The sequence below is a fragment of the Mus caroli genome, unplaced genomic scaffold (assembly GCF_978045245.1).
Source record: "Mus caroli unplaced genomic scaffold, Mus_caroli_1 scaffold_5, whole genome shotgun sequence".
Lineage (NCBI taxonomy): Eukaryota > Metazoa > Chordata > Mammalia > Rodentia > Muridae > Mus > Mus caroli.
In genome coordinates, this window is record NW_028227260.1 from 96,208,191 (window position 1) to 96,230,272 (window position 22,082).

The following is a 22,082-nucleotide window of genomic DNA, read 5'->3' on the forward strand; positions in this document are numbered from 1 at the left end:
AGGAGTAGAGTAACACTGAACATAATTGAGCAAGTATCTCTGTGGTAGGATGAAGCATCCTTTGGGTATATACCCAAGAGTGGTATAGCTGGATTTGGAGGGTAGATGAATTTCCATCTTCTTGAAGAAGCACCATATTGATTTCCATAGTGACTGTGCAAGTTTGCACTCCCACCAGTAATGAAGGCTTGTTTCCTCTGCTCCACATCCTTTCCAGCATGAGCTATTATTTGTCTTAATGATCTTAGCCATTAGATGGGTGTCAGATGCAAACAAAGTAGTTTTGATTTGCATTTCCCTGGTGACTGAGCATGTTGTACATTTCTTGTTTTCTCAGCCATTTGAGTTTTCTCTTTTGTTTAAATCTGTACTCCATTTTTCAATTCACTTGTTTTCTTAATATCTAGTTTTTGAGTTCTTTATATATTTTGGATATTCTTTTATATGATATGTATACTGTTATAAATAAATACATTTAAAACTTATTTTAAATTTCTTTTTGTCATACACAGTTTTATTTTGTACCTTTATTTTTACTGTAATTATTGATATAAGTTTATTTTGTAAATGTAAAAAATAAAAGTTTTACTATGATAGTATTATATATGCATCATTATGGGATTGAGTTAAGTATTTTTACAGTGGCATAGAAATATAACCAATTTTGAGTAGTTGATCTTATGTTCGAGGTAGCAATTAATCCAATTAGTAATATCATTTATTCATCTATAAATTAATTTATTGTTAAAATTATTATTTGTATATTTCATATTATATTGTTGCTCTGTCTTAGCATATTGTCTGTAGCTTCCAGTACCATGTTAGATGAGTGGAAATAATTGTATTTTGTAATTTCTTTCTTATGTCACCTAAAAATTCCATTGTTTAATTATAAAATATGAATTTTGTTATTTCCTTTCCCTTCATTACTTTATAGGACTAGTAGTCTTATCTAGGGTCACTCTCATAGACTCCTGGGAGTTTTCATTGTCCTACATTTCTACCTTATCCTAGAGATGCCCCTCATCAATTTCAGTTCACCTTCATAGTTCTTCCTTCTTCCATCTTCCCCAGACTTGAACCCACATGTTACCTCCTCATCTGCTCTCCCACCTTATTCCCTCCATCCATCCACTCCACCATGTCTATTTTACTGGATCTGTGGACTGTGGCATGATTTTCCTGCATTTTATGGCTAATATCCACTTATAAATTATTTTATTCTATGTTTGTTTTTTCTGGGTCTGGTTTACCTCACTCAGTATGATTTTTTTTCTATTTTCATCCATTTGCCTTCAAATTTCATGATGTCATTGTTTTTAATAGCTGAGTAATATTTCATTATGTAAATGTACCACATTCTTCTTATCCATTCTTTGGATGAGGGACATCTAGGTTGTTTCCAATATCTGGCTATTACAAATAAAGCTGCTATGAACATAGTTGAGCATGTTCCTTGTGGTATGGTGGAGCATCTTTTGGGTATTTGCCTAGGAGTGGGATAGCTGGGCCTTGAGGTAGAAACTCTTTCCAGTTTTCCAAGAAACAACCAAATTCATTTGCAAAGTAGTTAGTTGTACAAGTTTGTACTCCCACCAACAATGGAGGAGTGTTCACTTTCTCAACATCCTTGCCAGCACAAGTTGTTGCTTGCATTTATGATCTTAGTCATTATGATGTGTGTAAGATGGAATCTCAGAGTCATTTTGATTTGCATTTCCCTGATGGCTAAGGAGACTAAGGATGTTGAACATTTCTTTAAGTGCTTCTTGGGCTAGTAGAGATACCTCTGTCAAGAATTCTTTGTTTAGATCTCTCACTCATTTTAAAAATTGGGTTATTTGGTTTTTGGTGTGTAATTTCTTGAATTCTTTATAAAGATTGGATACAAGTCCTTTGTGGGATACAGGGTTGATGAAAATCTTTTTCCATTCTGTAGGTTGACATTTTGTCCTATTGATGGTGTCTTTTGCATTAAAGAAGATTTTTATTTTCATGAGGTCCCATTTATTAATTGTTGATTTTTGTTGCTTAGCTGTTGGCATTTTGCTTGGGAAGTTGTCCTCTGTACCAATATGTTATTGGCTATTCTCTACTCTCTCTTATATCAGATTTAATGCACTTGGTCTTTGATCCACTGGACTTGACTTTCATTCAAGGTGCTAGATATGTATCTCTTTGCATTATTCAAAATGCAGATATGCAGTTAAACCGGCACCATTTGTTGAAGATGCTTTCTTTTTTTCTATTGTATGACTTTGTAAAAAATCAAGTATATGTGGGTATATGGGCTTACTTCTGGGTGTTTCATTAAATTTCATTGATGAACTTGTCTGTTTTTATGCCAATACCATGCTGTTTTTATTACTATTGCTCTGTAGTACAGCTTAAATCAGTGATGGTAATACCTCTGGAAGTTCTTATATTGTACAGGATTGTTTTAGCTATCATGGGTTTTTTGTTTTTCCATTTGATGTTGAGTATTGTTTTTTCAAGGTCTGTAAAGAATTGTGTTAGAATTTGGATGGCAATCCCATTGAATCTGTCGACTACTTTTGGTAAGATGGCCATTTTGACTATATTAATCCTACTCATCCATGAGCATGGGAGATCATTCCATCTCCTGAGATCCTCCTCAATTTCTCTCTCAGAGACTTGAAGTTCTTGTCACACAGATCGTCCACTTGATCTAAGATATTTTATATTTTTGTGACTATTTTAAAGGGTATTGTTTCCCTAATTTCTTTCTCAGCCAGTTTATTGTTTGTATAAAGGAGGGCTACTATTTTTTTTAAGTTAATTTTGTATCTGGTCACTTTGCTGAAGGTGTTTATCAACTTTAGGACTTGTCTAGTAGAATTCTTGGGGTTACTTATGTATACTATCATATCATCTGCAAATAGCTGAGAGTATTGTTCTCTTAGTTTCTAATTGATTTATGTTCTGAGTTGATTATTTCCTACTGTCTACTCCTCCTGGGTTTGTTTGCTTCTCTTTGTTCTAGAGCTTTCATGTTGATGCTAATTTGCTAGTATGAAATCTCTCCAATTTCTTTATAAAGGCAATTAGTGCCAAGAACTTTCCTCTTAGCACTCCTTTCATTGTGTCCCATAAGTTTGGGTATGTTTTTGCATTCATTTTCATTGAATTCTAGAAAGTCTTAAATTTATTTATTTCTTCCCTGACCCAGTGGTCATTGAGTTATTCAATTTCCATAAGTTTGTAAGTTTTCTGTTGTTTCTGTTGTTATTGATATCCAGCATTAATTCATGGTGGTCTGAGTGTGGAGGGTTGTTTCAGTTTTCTTGTATATGTTGAGACTTGCTTTGTTGACAGAGTATATGGTCAATTTTGGAGAAGGTTCTATGAGGTGTTGAGAAGAAGGTACATTCTTTTGTGTTTTGGTGAAATGTTCTATTGATATCCATTAGGTCCATTTGAATCATAACATCTGTTAGTTTCATTATTTCTCTGTTTAGTTTCTGCTTGGATGACCTATCCATTGGTGAGAGTGGGGTGTTGAAGACTCCCACTATCAATGTGTGTGGGTCGATGTGAGATTTAAACTTTAGCAATGTTTTCTTTCTCTTTTAAACAAATGTGTGTGTACTTGTATTTGGGGCATAGATATTCAGAATTGAGACATGATCTCCGTGGATTTTTCTTTTGATATATATGAAGTGTTTCTCCCCTCTCTTTGGATTAATTAGGGTTAATTAATATATAATAAAATAAGTCTATTTTATTAGATATTAGAATGGCTACTCCAGCTTGCTTCTTGTTCCACCCCTTTAATGTGAGGTAATTTCTGTCATTTTTGCTGAGGTGTGTTTCTTGTATGCAGCAGAATGATGGATTCTGTTTATGCATCTACTCTGTTAGCCCATGTTTCTATTGGGAAATTGAGACCACTGGGGTTGAGATATTAATGACCAAATGAGTGGTAATTCCTGTTATTTTGGTGTTGGTGGTGGTAGTATATGTGTGTGTTTGTTTGTTTTATTGGTGTGAAATTGTTTATTTCTTGTGTTTTCTTGTGTGATAGATAGGTTTACTGGGTTGGAGTTTTACTTTGTATCTCCTGCGTAGGGCTAAATTTGTGGACAGATAATTTTTAAATTTGGACTTTGTTATGGAATATCTTGTTTTCTCCATTTATGGTGATTAAAAGTTTTTCTGGGCATAGTAGTCTGAACTATCATCTGTGGCCTCTTCTAGTCTGCAGGATATCTGCCTAGGCCCTTCTGACTTAGAATCTCTATTGAGAAATCAGGTGTAATTCTCATAGGCCTGCCTTTATATGTTACTTGGCCCCGTTTCCCTTGCAACTTTTAATATTCTTGCTAGTTTCTGTACATTTAGTGTTTTAATTCTTATGTTGCAGGGGGATTTTTTTTCTGGTTCACTCTATTTTGTGTTCTGTAAGCTTCTTGCATATTTATAGGCATCTCCTTCTTTAGGTTAGGGAAATTTTCTTCTATGATTTTGTTGAAAACCTTTTCCGGTCCTTTGAGATGGGGATCTTCTTCTATTCCTTTCCTTTCATAGTGTTCCAAATTCCCTGGATGGTTTATGTCAGAGAAAAAAATTAGATTTAATGTTTTCTTTGATCTATGTATTGATGTCTTCTATTTTGTCTTCTACACCTGAGATTCTCTCCTTCATCTCTTGTATTCTGTTGGTGATGCTTGTATCTGTTGTTCCTGTTCTCTTCCCTTCCCTAGGTTTGCCAACTCCAGGAGTCCCTCATTTTGTATTTTCTTTATTGTTTCTATTTCCATTTTCAGGTCTTGAACAGTTTTATTCATTTCCTTCACGTGTTTGATTGCATTTTCCTGGATTTTTAAAAGGGGATTTGTTCATTTGCTCTTTAAAGCCCTCACTTATCTTCAAGATTGGATTTAAAGTCATTCTCCCGTGTTTCAACTGTGTTAGGATATCAAGGGCTTGCTGTAGTAGGATAGCTAGACTCTCCTGATACCATATTGCCCTGGCTCTTGTTTGTGTTCTTATGTGGGTCTTAAGGCATCTGGTTGTCCCTGGTGCTAGTAGATCTCAGGGAGTGCAGGCTGAACTGTGGGCTGGAAAATGGCGTTCAGGGGACAGGATGCAGCTTACAGCATGCATGCTTTCGGGAGACTTAGTAGATAGTGGTTGAGGGAGGGTTTTGACCGGATTTTTCTCTGCTGTTGGCAGGCCTTTGGGGATGCAGGTAGAGTTATGGGCTGGAAAATAGAATGTAGGGGACAGGGTGTATTTTGCCACTGTAGGGTGTTTCCCAGGGAGACCTGGCAGGCAAGGGTTCTGGGGTGGGGTCATACCTGCTTGTTCAGGTGCTGGCAGGCCTTCAGAAAAGCAAGCAGAGCTGTGAGCCCGAAATTAGAGCTCAGGGGATAGGGCACAGCTTACTGCTGTTAAATGTGCTCCCAGGGGGGGACCACCAGGCAGGGTATTGTGGGAGGAGCAGGGGTCTCACCTGGTTGTCTCTGATGCCAGCAGGTCTCCAGGAATGCATGAAGAGCATTATTTTTCTTTTATGTCAAATTTTCCTTAGGTTTTAGAAAATGATGCTAGCTTTAAAAAACGAATGAAAACAATTAGTTGTACATTCTAGAAGACATTATGTAATAGTGAGGCTATTTATTCTTTGCATGTGTAGAGGAACTCACTGTTAATGCCATCTGGACTTCAAGTTTTCTTTGGGGAGTATATTTAGTTGCATTGCCAATTTTTTATGTAGTTGAAGGAATATTTAGATTATATATTTTCTTCTGTCAGTGTTGTTTTTTGAAATGTCCACCTAAAATTTCACATTATTGGCATAAATATATCCATTTTAAATCAATTGGATATACAATTATGCCCTCCTTCCCATTCCCAGCACTGGGTTTTTGTTTGTTTTAAAAGTTATTTATCAGTCTTCAAGATGATGTTTATTGTTATTTGTTCATTTCTATTTTATTACAAGATTTTTATTTCATCAATTTAAATTTAATACTTATTGTATTTTCTTTGGTTTTAGCTTGATTATATTTTGTTAATCCAGTTGTATGTGGTATGTTAGTTAGGAGCAGGAGTTCATGTCCATTAAATAAAAGGTTTTCTAATTCTTAATTTTCAAATATACTCCACCATGGCAATAAACTTCACCCTCATAATGAATCTATTGTTTCTCAGACTTTTCATTTGCTATATATCTGTTTTCATGTCATACAAGGTATTTTTGGACTTCATTTTTCTTTTTAATTGCTTAATTTCTTATTCAAATTTATTTTCTATTCAAGTTTTCTTTCTTTTCTTTTCGTCTTCTTTTGTTTCCTGATGCAAAATTTTACTTTGTAGCTCAAGGAAGCTTCAAACTTGTTTGTAATGCAGGCTAGCTTTTAAGTTGCAGTCCTCCTACCTCAGCCTCACAAATACTGCGGTTACAGATGTGTGCCACCGCAGCAGGGCAGAATTGTCCTTTACAAACAGTTGTATGCTGGACATAGCTTCTTGGTTGGGAGCAGGAGTTTATGTCCATTTCCTCCAATCAAAAGTGGAGTGTTTTTGATTTGAACCTATGCCGGCCCTGTTCATGCTGCTGTAGTTTCTGTGAAAAAAATATATATATCAGTCTTGTTGTGTCTGGAAGATACTGTTTGCTCAGTGACATCTATCCCCTCTGGCTTTTATGGCTTTCTGCCTCATCTTCTGTATATGTCAATGAATTCTCACTATTTTGTAGGACATCAGAATAATACAGCACCTGGATTACATGTGAGATTTTGTTTTTGTTTTTAGTATATCAAAATTTTATTGGTTTTAAATTATTCCTTGTAAGTTTTGTTTGAATACGTTATTTTAAATAAAAATGGAAAAGGTCCTGGCTACATTATTTTTATTTTTTCAATTTTGAAATAATTCATAGAAAATGAATTCATGGAAAGATACATAAACAATTCATAGATCTTTATGAACTCCACACCAATTTTACTTTAGTATATGCAGCTATATAAGGATTTTTTTATATGTAGCCAGTTTTGAGTATCTGTGGGTATACTTCTATGCAGCCTAATCATATGCAGACACAAAGACATATATATTTGTAAAGACATTACTACAATCAAGGTATAGAGTTAAAACTCTGTCATGTTACCCAATTCCAGTAGTATCCATCCATCTCTTCCATTCAAACCAGTAATATGTTCTCCATCTCTCTCTATACTTTTGCCAGTTTAATAATATTATAAAATTTTAATTACACATTATATAACCTTTTGAAATTGACTTTAAAAATTTAATAGATTATATTTTAGACCAGTTCTAGGTTTACAGAAAACTGAGCAAACAGTACAAGTTTTCTTCTATGTTTTTTCTATTATTGAGTATTAGTGTGATGTATTTATTATTATTGGTGCATCAGTTCTTAAAGCAATATTGTTAACTACATAGCTTGTAATGTATAATGTTATATTTGCACAACTACAGAGCATTTTCACTTATTGAAATTCTGTGTCCTCTATACACCACTCTTCTTCTCTTGACATTTTAAACTTTATATAGTTTTTACTAGAATGTCACATAATTGGCTAGTCTTTTTGACTTAATGATAGACATGTCAGGTTCTTTCAGAGTTTCCTTTGTGGCTTCACAATTCATTCACTTTTTGGTAACAAATGATATTTAATTATATGACTGTGCCACAGGGCGTTCATTTCTATAAGTATGTATTGATTGCCTCCAACTTTCAGTCATTATATATAAAGCTGATGTCAACATTTATGTATAGACTTTCATATGTATATAGGTTTTCAACTTACTTGGATAAATATCCAAAAGTTTAAAACCTTTATTATATTTGGGAATATGTTTGGATTTGAAAGTTATCCTCTCATCTTTCATTCTCACCAGTAATGAATGAGCTCTGCTATTTCTGCATACCCTTAATAAGCATTTGGTGTTTTCAAAGTCTTGTATTTCGACCATTCTTACAAAAGGAAAGACTAAGTCATGGTTGTTTGAATTTGCACTTTGTAATGCCATATGATGCTAAGAAAATTCTTTATTCTCTGTGATGAGATATTGATGTCTTCTGCATGATCTCTTTGAGTTCACTGCAAATTGGTCCTTGTAGCAGCAATCATTTTCTCTCAGTGCTGAGCTTTATTTTGAAGAAGGAGTATAGTTGAATTTGTTTATCTAATGAAATGGTTTTTTTGTGTGTTGTCCTAATTTTGGAACTCTTAAGAGTAGATCTAGAGGAAGATACCTGACTTTGCTCTCTGGCTTCCACACACAGACATACAAATGCTTGAGTATCCACATAAGCAAGCAAACATACTTGCTCATACATTACATACATGCACACACAAAGTCTAAATATATGTTTACATGTTTGTAAAAAATACTATAAACCTTCAAAAATCTATTGGTTATCATGTGCAGTGACAGAAATCTTCAAATATTTTAAATTGTACAGTCACATTAATGTATATACATTTCTGCTAACAACTAACTATTACAAAATTGTGTTCTTAAAACTCACTGTACAACAAAATGAAAGAAAAATAGGGTTAGTATTATTATCAGTGTACAGATTTTTTAGTGTATGTGAGTCTGTGTTTGTTAGTTAGATATAGGAATCTGGCCTTGCTTTACTTTTAGCCTTTCCATTTTCCTCTTTCCACTGTCATTTCTTGCTATACTGCTTAAGATTCCACTGTCATTGTAAGAGTTTTGAGAATAAACACTGTGACGCTGACTATAACAGGAAAATAGCCATTTTTCAACGTTAAAAAGGCTTTTGGTTAAACTTTTCTTCAAATATTCTTTATAATGTTGCATATATCAACCATTTGTAGTTTGCATAATTCTTAAAAAGTTACTACATCTTTTGATTTGCTTGTGAGTATGTGTGCATGTGTATCGTGACATACTTGTGGAGGTCAACTTGTAGAAGTTAGTTCTTTGCTTTCACTGTGTGGGTCCTGGGGGTCAGACTCAGGTCATAAGGCTTTGTAGCAAGCATATTTAATGGTGGAGCTATCTTGCTGGCTTACAATCTCATGTTTCTAATTTTCTACTTTTTTGGTCTTTCAAATCATGACTGATTTATTATCCAGTAGACTGATGGCTCAGTGCTTATAGTGTTGTTTCAGTTATTTAATTCTGACTTGAAACAAATGTTAGTTCTTTTCTGTCCCTGGAAAAGATTTTACTTTGAAAAAAAATCTTTAGTTCTATTTTTGGCATACTATCAGTTACTTGCCATAAAACTAATAACTATGTAATGGACTATCTCATTTATAATTTGTTATTATATTTGGCTGTCTACATTTTTAATTTTCTTTAATTATGACTATATAATTGTTCAAGTTGGAGATTTTTTGATCCTAAGGATAGCTTTGACCTAGAAAATAAGTGGTCATATTCTTGTTTAATACTCAGTTGATATTCCTTTGGCTTATATAATTTTCCATCTGGAACTTTAGTTATTATAATAACTGATTTTCTCATTGCTATGACCAAATAATTGACAAAAGTATCTGACGGGAGACATTTATTTTGTGACAGGCACGAAAAGAATTTATAGTATGGCTTGCTCATGTCTCAGCAAGAAGATATCTTTGAAACTCAACCTTAGCAACCCACTTCTGCCATCTGGGTCACAGTTTCACAGATTCTACTTTCATATCAAAACAATGTTACCAGCTGAGGACTACGTGTTAAACCAGATGAGCCTCTGTGGGACATTTTCCACCATTGTCTAGTTTGACTCATTAATCCTTAAAAAACAACAACAACAACAACAACAACAACAACAACAAACAACAACAAAAAACAACAAACCTGGGATCTATTTGCAAATGAAGGACTTTAAACTCAGAGACAATATATAATCTACTCCATAAATTTATCTTTGCAGCAAAAGAGATACCATGTGGTGATTTTCTACCTGGGTATGCAGATGAGGTTAGGGTGGTGTAGAGATCAGCATTTGCTCATGGCATTGATTTAGTCTGTACAGAGGGAAAGATGGTGTGTTTGTTCCCCTCTATACATCAGTTTCTGGCATACAAATTGTGCATTGGTTCACCATTTACTGAGATGATAATAGTATTCCTTGGGGTGAACTTTTAGTCTTGAGTTTCTTTATTTGGATATATTAAAATACCTTAGATAACCTTTGTTTTTGTTACCCATGGTTGCTTTCTAATTTCAAGTATCATGCTGGGTTTATATCTGAGATACTTGAACTTTGAAATAAACTGAACTGTAGAGCTCCGTTGGGAGGGGTATGTGAGAAAGCTGAAGAGGCAGGAAGCAGGGAAGAGGATTAATGGCTTTGGCTGAAACCAAAGCACCCTGGGTTTAAGAACTACATGGGTTTTGTTCTTTGGACAGCTATATCAGATTTTTAAATCCCTTAGTGCTGGTTTGTACATGGCATTATCCAAATCTCTCTATCGTACATTCTCTGCTGCTCTCCTAAAATGCTTTCCCAGCAGATCCATAGTGAAATTATATTTCTTGCACATGCTTAGGATTGGTTTCTAGAAACAAGGCTGGCTCTTTGTTATATGGGAGATATCAAATAGCAAATTGGCCAAGAAGTATTTTTTCCCTCCTAAAAATATAACTGAATTCTCTCCAATCCTATGGGCACCTTCAACTTTAAATGAACTATGAAAATGCTATGTGACCAAAGTTATTCAATTTGGGCTTAGTTTTTTTTTCCTCTAACATTCCGGTATTGCTTTCTGAGCAAGTAAAAATCTCTTCATGTTTTAGATTTATATCTTTTTAGGTTGAAACTTTCTTATCATTCCTACATATCCTGATTGGGTTAAGGATAAAATATGATAACAGATGCCAAAGTATATCATGAATATACAGAAATTATTATTAGAACAACATAATTACTGATTGCATACCTATCATATATTATCTACTTTAATCAAATATATATATATAATCAACAATTATATTTGTTTTTTATCTTTCTTTTAAATCATTTTACAATAAAAAAGAAACAGAAAATTACCCTTCTCTCAGAGATGAAGGAAACAAGTGTATTAAATTTTTATCACTGATATAAAAACCTATCACAACTAGAACACTTTAAAGCAATAAACATTAAAAAAATAGATTTGAAAAGTCTGTAAAGTTAAAATGCTATCAGCAGTGTGTTGTTTCTAGAAGCTTTGATGACAAATTTGCTTCCAAGATTCCTCAAATTATTGATAGATTTCAGTTTTAGTGATTGCTGAACTCAGGTCCCAATTTTCTTGCTGGTCATTGGCCAGAGCATTTTCTTAGCTTTTCAAGGCCACATATATTTGCTTTTCATGGATCTTTTTATCTTCGAAGCAGCAGTTAGTTCTCACCACTTTTGACTCTCTTCTGGTTTTTATTCTGCATTGCTTTTATCCTTTAAAGGACCCACTTGGAGAATATAGGGTATTCCCTTTATGTTAAACATATTAGATTATCATTTACTACCATCTGCAAAGGCACTTTGGCCATGTGATCTTAACATATACAGAGGTGTGATATTAGTGAATAAAGATCATGGGAAATAAAATCATGATACTATGTTGAGAGAACCATTTTTTGTGTTCAATTTTAGTATGTATGTTTGTAGACATACAATTAAAATAAAAGTAATAAAAGTAATTAATGCCACCAAACACAATGGGCTACGATTATCTTTTAAGGCACTTGGATCATCTATTCAAGTACTTTTTGCACCCCCTTTTCCCTCCCCCTCGTCTTTCCCTCCCAGGCCCCTTCCTCCCTCTACCTTTGGTGATTATTTTGTTCCTCCTTCTAAGTAGGATTGAAGCATCCATACTTTGGTCTTCCTTCTTGTTAAGTTTCATGTGGTCTGTGAGTTGTATCGTGGGTATTCTGAGCTTTGGGGCTAATATCCACTTATCAGTGAGTGCATACTATGCGTGTTCTTTTGTGATTGATTTCTTCACTCAGGATGATATTTTCTAGTTCCATATCCCTATGAATTTCATGAAGTCAAGTACATTTTGTTTTGTTTGTTTTATAATTTTCTTTCTAATTGTATAATTGACAGCTTCCACATAAAGGCTGTCTACCCCAGTGTCATGGTTGTTTATTACTGTGGCTTTTTATATTTAATGCTGCACTTAGTCCTCATGTTTTACTACATTTTCCTGATTCTGAACCTCCTCTATGGTCTTTGAGTTGGCTTGTTTGTTTTTGTTCTGCTATTTTAAACAACTTTATCATCATTAGTAACACCAGTGTTACTGCATTATAAACAGCAAAGCAAACAGACATTGTGTCTGATAATATAGTTTTGACTGCTGCTAATGTGTAGCTTCTCTGACATTTCTAGGGACATACTCTTATGGAAAGCTTCCTGTTCCTCTGGATTTTACAGTCTTTCCAGTTCCTCTTCAGAGATGATCCCTGAGCATCAACTGCAGGGATTGTATTGTAGATGTATCAACTTGGACTGAGCAACACACATATTTTTTACTGTTTAAATATCAACTTGAACTATTGGATCTATAATTATATCACTCACTCATTTCTCATATTAACTCGCATTAATTTGTTTTTCTTGTCTAGTCTCATTTATTGATTTTTGCTGATTTTTATTTTTTGATTCTTTTTTAATTTTATTGGATATTTTCTTTATTTGCATTTCAAATATTATCCCCTTTCCAGGTCTCCTGTCCAGAATCCCCCTATCCCATCTCCCCTCTCCCTGCCTCTATGAGGGTGCTCCCCCATTCACCCACCCACCCACTCCTGTCTTCCTGCCCTGGCATTCCCCTACACTGGGGCATCGGGCCTTCACAGAACCAAGGCCCTCTCCTCCCACTGATGACCGACAAGGCCATCCTCTGCCACGGGTCCCTCCATGTGTACTCTTTGTTTGTGGTCCAGTCCCTGGGAGCCCCCGGGGGGTCTGGCCAGTTACACTGTGTGTGTGTGTGTGTGTGTACTGTATGTGAGATACACACACACATACATACATACATACATACATACATACATACAGAGAGACAGAGACGGAGAGACAGAGAGGGAGAATATGTGTGTGTGCCTCTCTCTCTCTCTCTCTCTCTCTCTCTCTCTGTGTGTGTGTGTGTGTGTGTGTGTGATCAATTCTGGGTGTTCTGTTCTGCCACTCTGACTTTTGGAGATTTTTTTTTCTTTTTGCTGAAATTGGAGCAGCTCCTGATTGGCTAGACAGTCTGGCCAGCAAACTCCAGGGAACAATCTTCTCAACAGATGTGTGCTGCCATGCCCTGCTTCTACCTGAGTGCTCAGAGTCTCAACTCCCATTTTTATAGCTGTGTGACAAGAACATTGCTGACTATCTCTCTTCAGAACCAGGTTGACCTTTAGAAGAACTGTAGTTTGGCTTTGTTAATTTTATAATATGTTCTTGTGTATTACTGATTTCTAAAAAAAAAAAAAAAATAAGAGCTTATGCACATGACATTACTATAAATCAGCATGCTGTGTTATGTTGGCAGCAACCCCAAATGCTTTGTATTACTGTATCTCTTGAATGCATTGCTTTCTGGTGCATAACTGTAGTTTAATGCTTATTGATAAGTTCTCATTCTAATACATAATTGTTAGTATAGTACAATATGGATGTCAAGTTACTGATCACCTCACAGGTGCTGAAGTTTGTCTTTTGGAACAATACCATTCACTATTGTCTCCAAGGGCTATGAACACAAAATATAATTGCACCCTTATTTGCTCATATTTGTAGAGGCTATAACTGCAAAATGAAAATATTGGCAGGGCTATGCTATTTTTGTAGGTTCTGTGGAAAAATTTAATAGCTTTTGTTAGCTTCAAGAATTTCTTGGCTTGTGGCATCATCACTAGCTCTGTTGAGACATGCTGTTATCTTTTTTGTTGTTGTTCAAATTTCACTCTGTTTTTTTTTTTTATACAGACTGTAGTCACTGGATTTGTGGACCATGCAAACATATTACTGCATTTTCTGTTGATAAAATAGAATAGATGTGATTGAGTTATTTATAAATAAGGGAAGCTTATTTACCTCATAGTTCTAGAGCATGGAAGTCCAAGAGAAGATGTTCATAGCTGAAGATAGCCTTAGGCTACATCCAACATGATGGTAAAACAGTAGGGATATAGAAACATGTAAAAGAGAGAAAGCTCTAGGAGCACATTCAGTTTATGACCCAGACCTGCAACACCTATACTACTTCCGTGAGATTGATCCACTCTCTAAAGAAAAAAAAATTAATCCCTTTCAGCTTCTTAAAAGGCCATGCATTCTAACATTTCACAGTAGCTTTCAGATTTCAATATGAGTTTCAGGTGTAAGACATACTCAAATGTTTATAGCATAACTTCATGTTGAGTTTATTATGAGAAGACTCAGTTCCATATAAGATCACAACCGCAGGTATTGAGAATTATAACTTCAAAATCTCTTTGGAGAGGACATAATTCAATTCATAATAGCCTCTGTACTTGAAGACATACGCTTTTGTATTGTGGCTTTTAATTTTTTTAAATTTCATTAAGTTAAGTTTTATTTGTATACACACATACACTCATACACATATAGTCATTTTTTTTACTTTGGAACTATAAATATATAGTTCCAGAATGCATATATATATATATATATATATATGCATTCATACATATTCTTGGGTATATGTCTTTTACTACATATTTGCAATCCAATTGGAGGTCTAGAAAAGGGCATCTGCTTCCCGGGAAATAGAGTTATAACTAATTGTGTTTTAAAGATATGAATCATAATTAAGAACTCAAGGTTAAGATGTTCATCTGAACATTTGGCATAAGGTTTCATTTTGTACTGTTTACCTCTTCTCTTGACTGAAAACTTTATTTTGTTTGTGGATGTTGAATTGAGCTTATCTTTCTGTCTCGACCCACTACTGTAGTTTATCTGATTGCTTATTATGTGTGTACATTATCAACCACTATTGTTATCTGAAGATACATGATGAAAGCTACTAACCCATCCTGAGTATAAAAGACAAAAAAATCATGATTTCCTTCTGAATATAGAATGATTTGCATTAGTATGAATATTAGTTGTGTTATTGTGGCCAGTAGATCTTGTACAGGGAAGGATCCCTCAGTTTATGCTGACTGCTCATATACAGTTTCTATTATCAGTACTAATAGTTGTTTCTTCATATAATGGGATACCTTTGATTTTTTTTTTTTTTTTTACCAGAAACAGGCACAAATCCACATATGCCATGGCCTGATTACATGTAACTTGCTTTTGGTTTCATTGTCATCCTCTTGAAGCAGAGGTATCCATTGCTTATATACTTTTCTTATTAGCATACCATGTCTGAGTAATAATCATATCACAGTTTATTTCTGTAATATGTCGACATGTACTGGTATTACAGTTAGTAGCCTGTGTTCTGTAGGTGTATGGCTATATATTAGAAACATATATTCCAAGACTTTTTCTTACATTTTAGTCATCTAAGCACTCTATACTATTCAGATATTCTCTTAGACCAATGGCATGCATTCATTCTTTTAATAAAAGTTGAATGGATTATATTATTTTATTATTTGTGGCATCACATGCATTTCATTTTTCATATGTGAATTGACTCATTATCCAAAATGGTAACATATCTAAAAATTTTCAGTCGTGTGTTTGAAGTTGTTATACGATTTGTAAAAATACATAATGACAGTCTGTATTTTTCAGAAATAGAATACTTTGCTCCTTTCATGTTAATCTGTACACTGTGTGCTCTCCTACTAATATGAGTTTCTCTCTCCTTTGTCATTGTTGTCTTTGCTTGTAACATGGCATTAACACCTGTTGCAAGATGCTCTGTGTGTGCATTTTAGTCAAGTGCTCAGATGCTTGTGGTGGCTGCTTATGCACCACGAATGCTTGAGCATGTGCTATGGTACCTACTTTTACAACATTGCCATCTGCTTCTGGAACAAAGCCATTCATTACTCTGTTTTTAAACCATGTTCCATGTCTGTCTGTCAGGTGACTCACAGCATATTGTCATTTATTATTGTACTTAAAAGGGTGGGTGGTGAAGCCAAAATATTTGTGTTTGAATTTGAAAGTATTGATTGTTAACTGTGGGGTCTTGAATACCTCAATTTGCATTTCTGTTCTTTCATTTCCACAAAATGCCAAAGATGTCTCATAAATTTGTACATATTAATACATAATTGCATTTCCAACACTGAGTAGAATGTTGTGAAGTATATGTGACAACAGTAATGATGGTGATGATATGATATTCCTTAATTTCTTGTCATGGGTGCCAGTCTCAGTTCTGCAGCTAATATACATGTCTTTATGGTAAAACAATGATACTTGCAATAGTGTTTTAAAGACTGTGGTATAAGCTTATGCAATGGAGTGCTGACTCTCTTCGAATCAATGCTATCTGGAGTATTCTATTAATCATAACATGATTATTTTATTTTCTGCTCTTCTATAATCATTTTCCCCTGATATACTTGACCATCTACTCTTAAGTTATAGTCAAATTATTTCCTTGTAATGTCCGGAAATACACCTTGGTGCAATGCTCCATCATCAGAGAATCCTATGAATATATGTTGTGTTATTGCCTTTAGCATCATTGCCATGTCTTGGTGGCCTTATGAATGCTACCTTTATTCCCATATCTTTTTTATCTTAGCATATTCCCATGTTATTTGTTCCTGTATCACATCTACTTTTGTATTATAGAATCCATATAGGTTTTTGCTCATGCACCATGGTTGTCTGTGCACATAACATGCTTGTCTGCTCATACCCTATGGTTCCTGAGCAGGAATCTTAACTGTCTACTTCTCCATAGAAAAACAGTGTTTTATGTATCAGTTTATATTTTCTGGTTGCTTTTTCCTAGTACATGGACCTCTGCTCCCTCAACATACTGGTGTTTTTCCTGTACCATCTCTATCTGTTCCAATTCTATAGATGTTACCTTGTCACTAGACTTCCTGTGTGCATCACAGTCCAATGCTCAAATGCACCCCATGCACTATGAATGCTTAAGCATGTAACATTAATTTCTCATGTGATTTATCAGTATGATCTTCTCCTAGTCTGAAGGGAACCATGATTTACTAATTTCAAAATGATTCCATGTCTACTTGTTACAGCGTAATTTTTTAATATATTTTTATTACATCTATTCCTCAATTACATTTCCAATGCTATCCCAAAAGCTCCATACCCTCGCCCCCACTTCCCTACCCACCCATTCCCATTTTTTTGGCCCTGGCGTTTCCCAGTACTGGGGCATATAAAGATTGCATGTCCAATGGGCCTCTCTTTGCAGTGATGGCTGACTAGGCCATGTTTTGATACATATGCAGCTAGAGTCAAGAGCTTGGGGGTACTGATTAGTTCATAATGCTGTTCCACCCATAGGGTTGCAGATCCCTTCATCTCCTTGGGTACTTTCTCTAACTCCTCCATTGGGAGCCCTGTGATCCATCCAATAGCTGACTGTGAGTATCCATTCCTGTGTTTGCTAGGCCCCAGCATAGTCTCACAAGAGACAGCTATATCTGGGTCCTTTCAGCAAAATCTTGCTAGTGAATGCAATGGTGTCAGCGTTTAGATGCTGATCATGGGATGGATCTCTGGATATGGCAGTCTCTAGATGGTCCATCCTTTCGTCACAGCACCAAACTTTGTCTCTGTAACTCCTTCCATGGTTGTTCTGTTCCCAATTCTAAGGAGGGGCATAGTGTCCACACTTCAGTCTTCATTCTTCTTGAGTTTCATGTGTTTAGCAAACTGTATCTTATATCTTGGGTATCCTAGTTTGGGGCTAATATCCACTTATCAGTGAGTACATATTGTGTGAGTTCCTTTGTGATTGTTTTACCTCACTCAGGATGATGCCCTCTAGGTCCATCCATTTGGCTATGAATTTCATAAATTCATCCTTTTTAATAGCTGAGTAGTACTCCATTGTGTAAATGTACCACATTGTCTGTATCTATTCCTCTGTAAAGGGGCATCTGGGTTCTTTCCAGCTTCTGGCTATTATAAATAAGGCTGCTATGAACATAGTGGAGCGTGTGTCCTTCTTGCCGGTTGGGACAACTTCTGGATATATGCCCAGGAGAGGTATTGCTGGATCCTCTGGTAGTATTATGTCCAAAATTCTAAGGAACCGCCAGACTGATTTCCAGAGTAGTTGTACAAGCTTGCAATCCCACCAACAATGGAGTGTTCCTCTTTCTCCACATCCTCGCCAGCATCTGCTGTCACCTGAATTTTTGATCTTAGCCATTCTGACTGGTGTGAGGTGGAATCTCAGGGTTGTTTTGATTTGCAGTTCCCTGATGATTAAGGATGTTGAACATTTTTTCAGGTGCTTCTCAGCCATTCGGTATTCCTCAGGTGAGAATTCTTTGTTCAATTCTGAGCCCCATTTTTAATGGGGTTATTTGATTTTCTGGAGTCCACCTTCATGAGTTCTTTATATATATTGGATATTAGTCCCCTATCTGATTTACTATAGGTAAAGATCCTTTCCCAATATGTTGGTGGTCTTTTTGTCTTATTGACGGTGTCTTTTGCCTTGCAGAAGCTTTGCAATTTTATGAGGTCCCACTTGTCAATTCTCGATCTTACAGCATAAGCCATTGCTGTTCTATTCAAGAATTTTTCCCCTGTGCCCATATCTTCAAGGCTTTTCCCCACTTTCTCCTCTATAAGTTTCAGTGTCTCTGGTTTTATGTGAAGTTCCTTAATCCACTTAGATTTGACCTTAATACAAGGAAATAGGAATGGATCAATTCGCATTCTTCTACATGATAACAACCAGTTGTGCCAGCACCATTTGTTGAAAATGCTGTCTTTCTTCCACTGGATGGTTTTAGCTCCCTTGTCGAAGATCAAGTGACCATAGGTGTGTGGCTTCATTTCTGGGTCTTCAATTCTATTCCATTGGTCTACTTGTCTGTCACTATACCAGTACCATGCAGTTTTTATCACAATTGCTCTGTAGTAAAACTTTAGGTCAGGCATGGTGATTCCACCAGAGGTTCTTTTATCCTTGAGAAGAGTTTTTGCTATCCTAGGTTTTTTGTTATTCCAGATGAAGTTGCAGATTGCTCTTTCTAATTCGTTGAAGAATTGATTTGGAATTTTGATGGGGATTGACTTGAATCTGTAGATTGCTTTTGGCAAGATAACCATTTTTATAATGTTGATCCTGCCAATCCATGAGCATGGGAGATATTTCCATCTTCTGAGATCTTCTTTAATTTCTTTCTTCAGAGACTTGAAGTTTTTATTATACAGATCTTTCACTTCCTTAGTTAGAGTCACGCCAAGATGTTTTATATTTTTTGTGACTATTGAGAAGGGTGTTGTTTCCCTAATTTCTTTCTCAGCCTGTTTATTCTTTGTGTAGAGAAAGGCCATTGACTTGTTTGAGTTAATTTTATATCCAGCTACTTCACTGAAGCTGTTTATCAGGTTTAGGAGTTCTCTGGTGGAATTTTTAGGGTCACTTATATATACTATCATATCATCTGCAAAAAGTGATATTTTTACTTCATCTTTTCCAATTTGTATCCCCTTGATCTCCTTTTGTTGTCGAATTGCTCTGGCTAGGACTTCAAGTACAATGTTAAATAGGTATGTGGAAAGTGGACTGCCTTGTCTAGTCCCTTATTTTAGTGGGATTGCTTCCAGCTTCTCACCATTTATTTTGATGTTGGCTACTGGTTTGCTGTAGATTGCTTTGATCATGTTTAGGTATGGGCCTTGAATTCCTGATCTTTCCAAGACTTTTATCATGAATGGGTGTTGGATCTTGTCGAATGCTTTTTCCGCATCTAACGAGATGATCATATGGTTTTTGTCTTTGAGTTTGTTTATATAATGGATTACGTTGATGGATTTCCGTATATTAAAACATCCCTGCATCCTTGGAATAAAACCTACTTGGTCCGGATAATGATTGCTTTAATGTGTTCTTGGATTCGTTTAGCGAGAATTTTATTGAGTATTTTTGCATCAATATTTATAAGGGAAATTGTTCTGAAGTTCTCTATCTTTGTTGGATCTTTCTGTGGTTTAGGCATCAGAGTAATTGTGGCTTCAGAGAATGAGTTGGGTAGAGTTCCTTCTACTTCTATTTTGTGGAATAGTTTGTGCAGAACTGGAATTAGATCTTCTTTGAAGGTCTGGTAGAACTCTGCACTAAACCCATCTGGTCCCGGGCCTTTTTTTGGCTGGGAGACTATTAATGACTGCTTCTATTTCTTTAGGGGATATGGGACTGTTTAGCTCGTTAACTTGATCCTGATTTAATTTTGGTACCTGGTATCTGTCCAGAAATTTGTCCATTTTGTTCAGGTTTTCAAGTTTTGTTGAGTATAGCCTTTTGTAGAAGGATCTGATGGTGTTTTGGATTTCTTCAGGATCTGTTGTTATGTCTCCCTTTTCATTTCTGATTTTGTTAATTAGGATGTTATCCCTGTGCCCTCTAGTGAGTCTAGCTAAATGTTTATCTATCTTGTTGATTTTCTCAAAGAACCAACTCCTCCTTTTGTTAATTCTTTGAATAGTTCTTCTTGTTTCCACTTGGTTGATTTCACCCCTAAGTTTGATTATTTCCTGCTGTCTACTCCTCTTGGGTGAATTTTCTTCCTTTTGTTCTAGAGCTTTTAGATGTGTTGTCAAGCTGCTAGTGTGTGCTCTCTCTAGTTTCTTTTTGGAGGCACTCATAGCTATGCGTTTTCCTCTTAGAAATGCTTTCATTGCATCCCATAAGTTTGGGTATGTTGTGGCTTCATTTTCATTGAACTCTAAAAAGTCCTTAATTTCTTTCCTTATTCCTTCCTTGACCAAGGTATCATTGAGAAGAGTGTTGTTCAGTTTCCACGTGAAGGTTGGCTTTCTATTATTTATTTTGTTATTGAAGATCAGCCTTAGTCCATGGTGATCTGATAGTATGCATGGGACAATTTCAATATTTTTGTATCTGTTGAGGCCTGTTTTGTGACCAGTTTTATAGTCACTTTTGGAGAAGGTCCCGTGAGGTGCTGAGAAGAAGGTATATCCTTTTGTTTTAGGATAGAATGTTCTGTAGATATCTGCCAGATCCATTTGATTCATAATTTCTCTTAGTTTCTCTGTGTCCCTGTTTAGTTTCTGTTTCCAAGATCTGTCCATTGATGAAAGTGGTGTGTTGAAGTCTCCCACTATTATTGTGTGAGGTGCAATGTGTGCTTTGAGCTTTACTAACTTATCTTTAATGAATGTGGCTGCCCTTGCATTTGGGGCATATATATTCAGAATTGAGAGTTCCTCTTGGAGGATTTTACCTTTGATGAGTGTGAAGTGTCCCTCCTTGTCTTTTTTGAAAACTTTGGGTTGGAAGTCGATTTTATTCGATATCAGAATGGGTACTCCAGCTTGTTTCTTCAGATCATTTGCTTGGAAAATTGTTTTCCAGCCTTTCACTCTGAGGTACTGTCTGTCTTTTTCCCTGAGATGGGTTTCCTGTAAGCAGCAGAATGTTGGGTCCTGTTTGTGTAGCCAGTCTGTTAGTCTATGTCTTTTTATTGGGGAATTGAGTCCATTGATATTAAGAGATATTAAGGAAAAGTAATTGTTGCTTCCTTTTATTTTCATTGTTAGAGTTGGCATTCTGTTCTTGTGGCAGTCTTCTTTTAGGTTCGTTGAGGGATTATTTTCTTGCTTTTTCTAGGGCGTGATTTCCATTCTTGTATTTTTTTTTCTGTTATTATCCATTGAAGGGCTGGATTCATGGAAAGATAATGTGTGAATTTGATTTTGTCATGGAATACTTTGGTTTCTCCATCTATGGTAATTGAGAGTTTGGCCGGGTATAGTAACCTGGGCTGGCATTTGTGTTCTCTTAGTGTCTGTATAACATCTGTCCAGGCTCTTCTGGCTTTCATAGTCTTTGGTGAAAAGTCTTGTGTAATTCTGATAGACCTGCCTTTATATGTTACTTGACTTTTCTTCCTTACTGCTTTTAATATTCTATCTTTATTTAGTGCATTTGTTGTTCTGACTA

General features: G+C 35.6%; 1 protein-coding gene across 4 annotated transcripts in view; it reads left to right on the forward strand.

Annotated features, from left to right (window-relative positions):
* The window catches only part of Gabra3 (gamma-aminobutyric acid type A receptor subunit alpha3), a 210,989-nt gene that overhangs the window by 38,148 nt on the left and 150,759 nt on the right, over positions 1–22,082 (forward strand). The gene's annotated exons all lie outside the window — the stretch shown is intronic.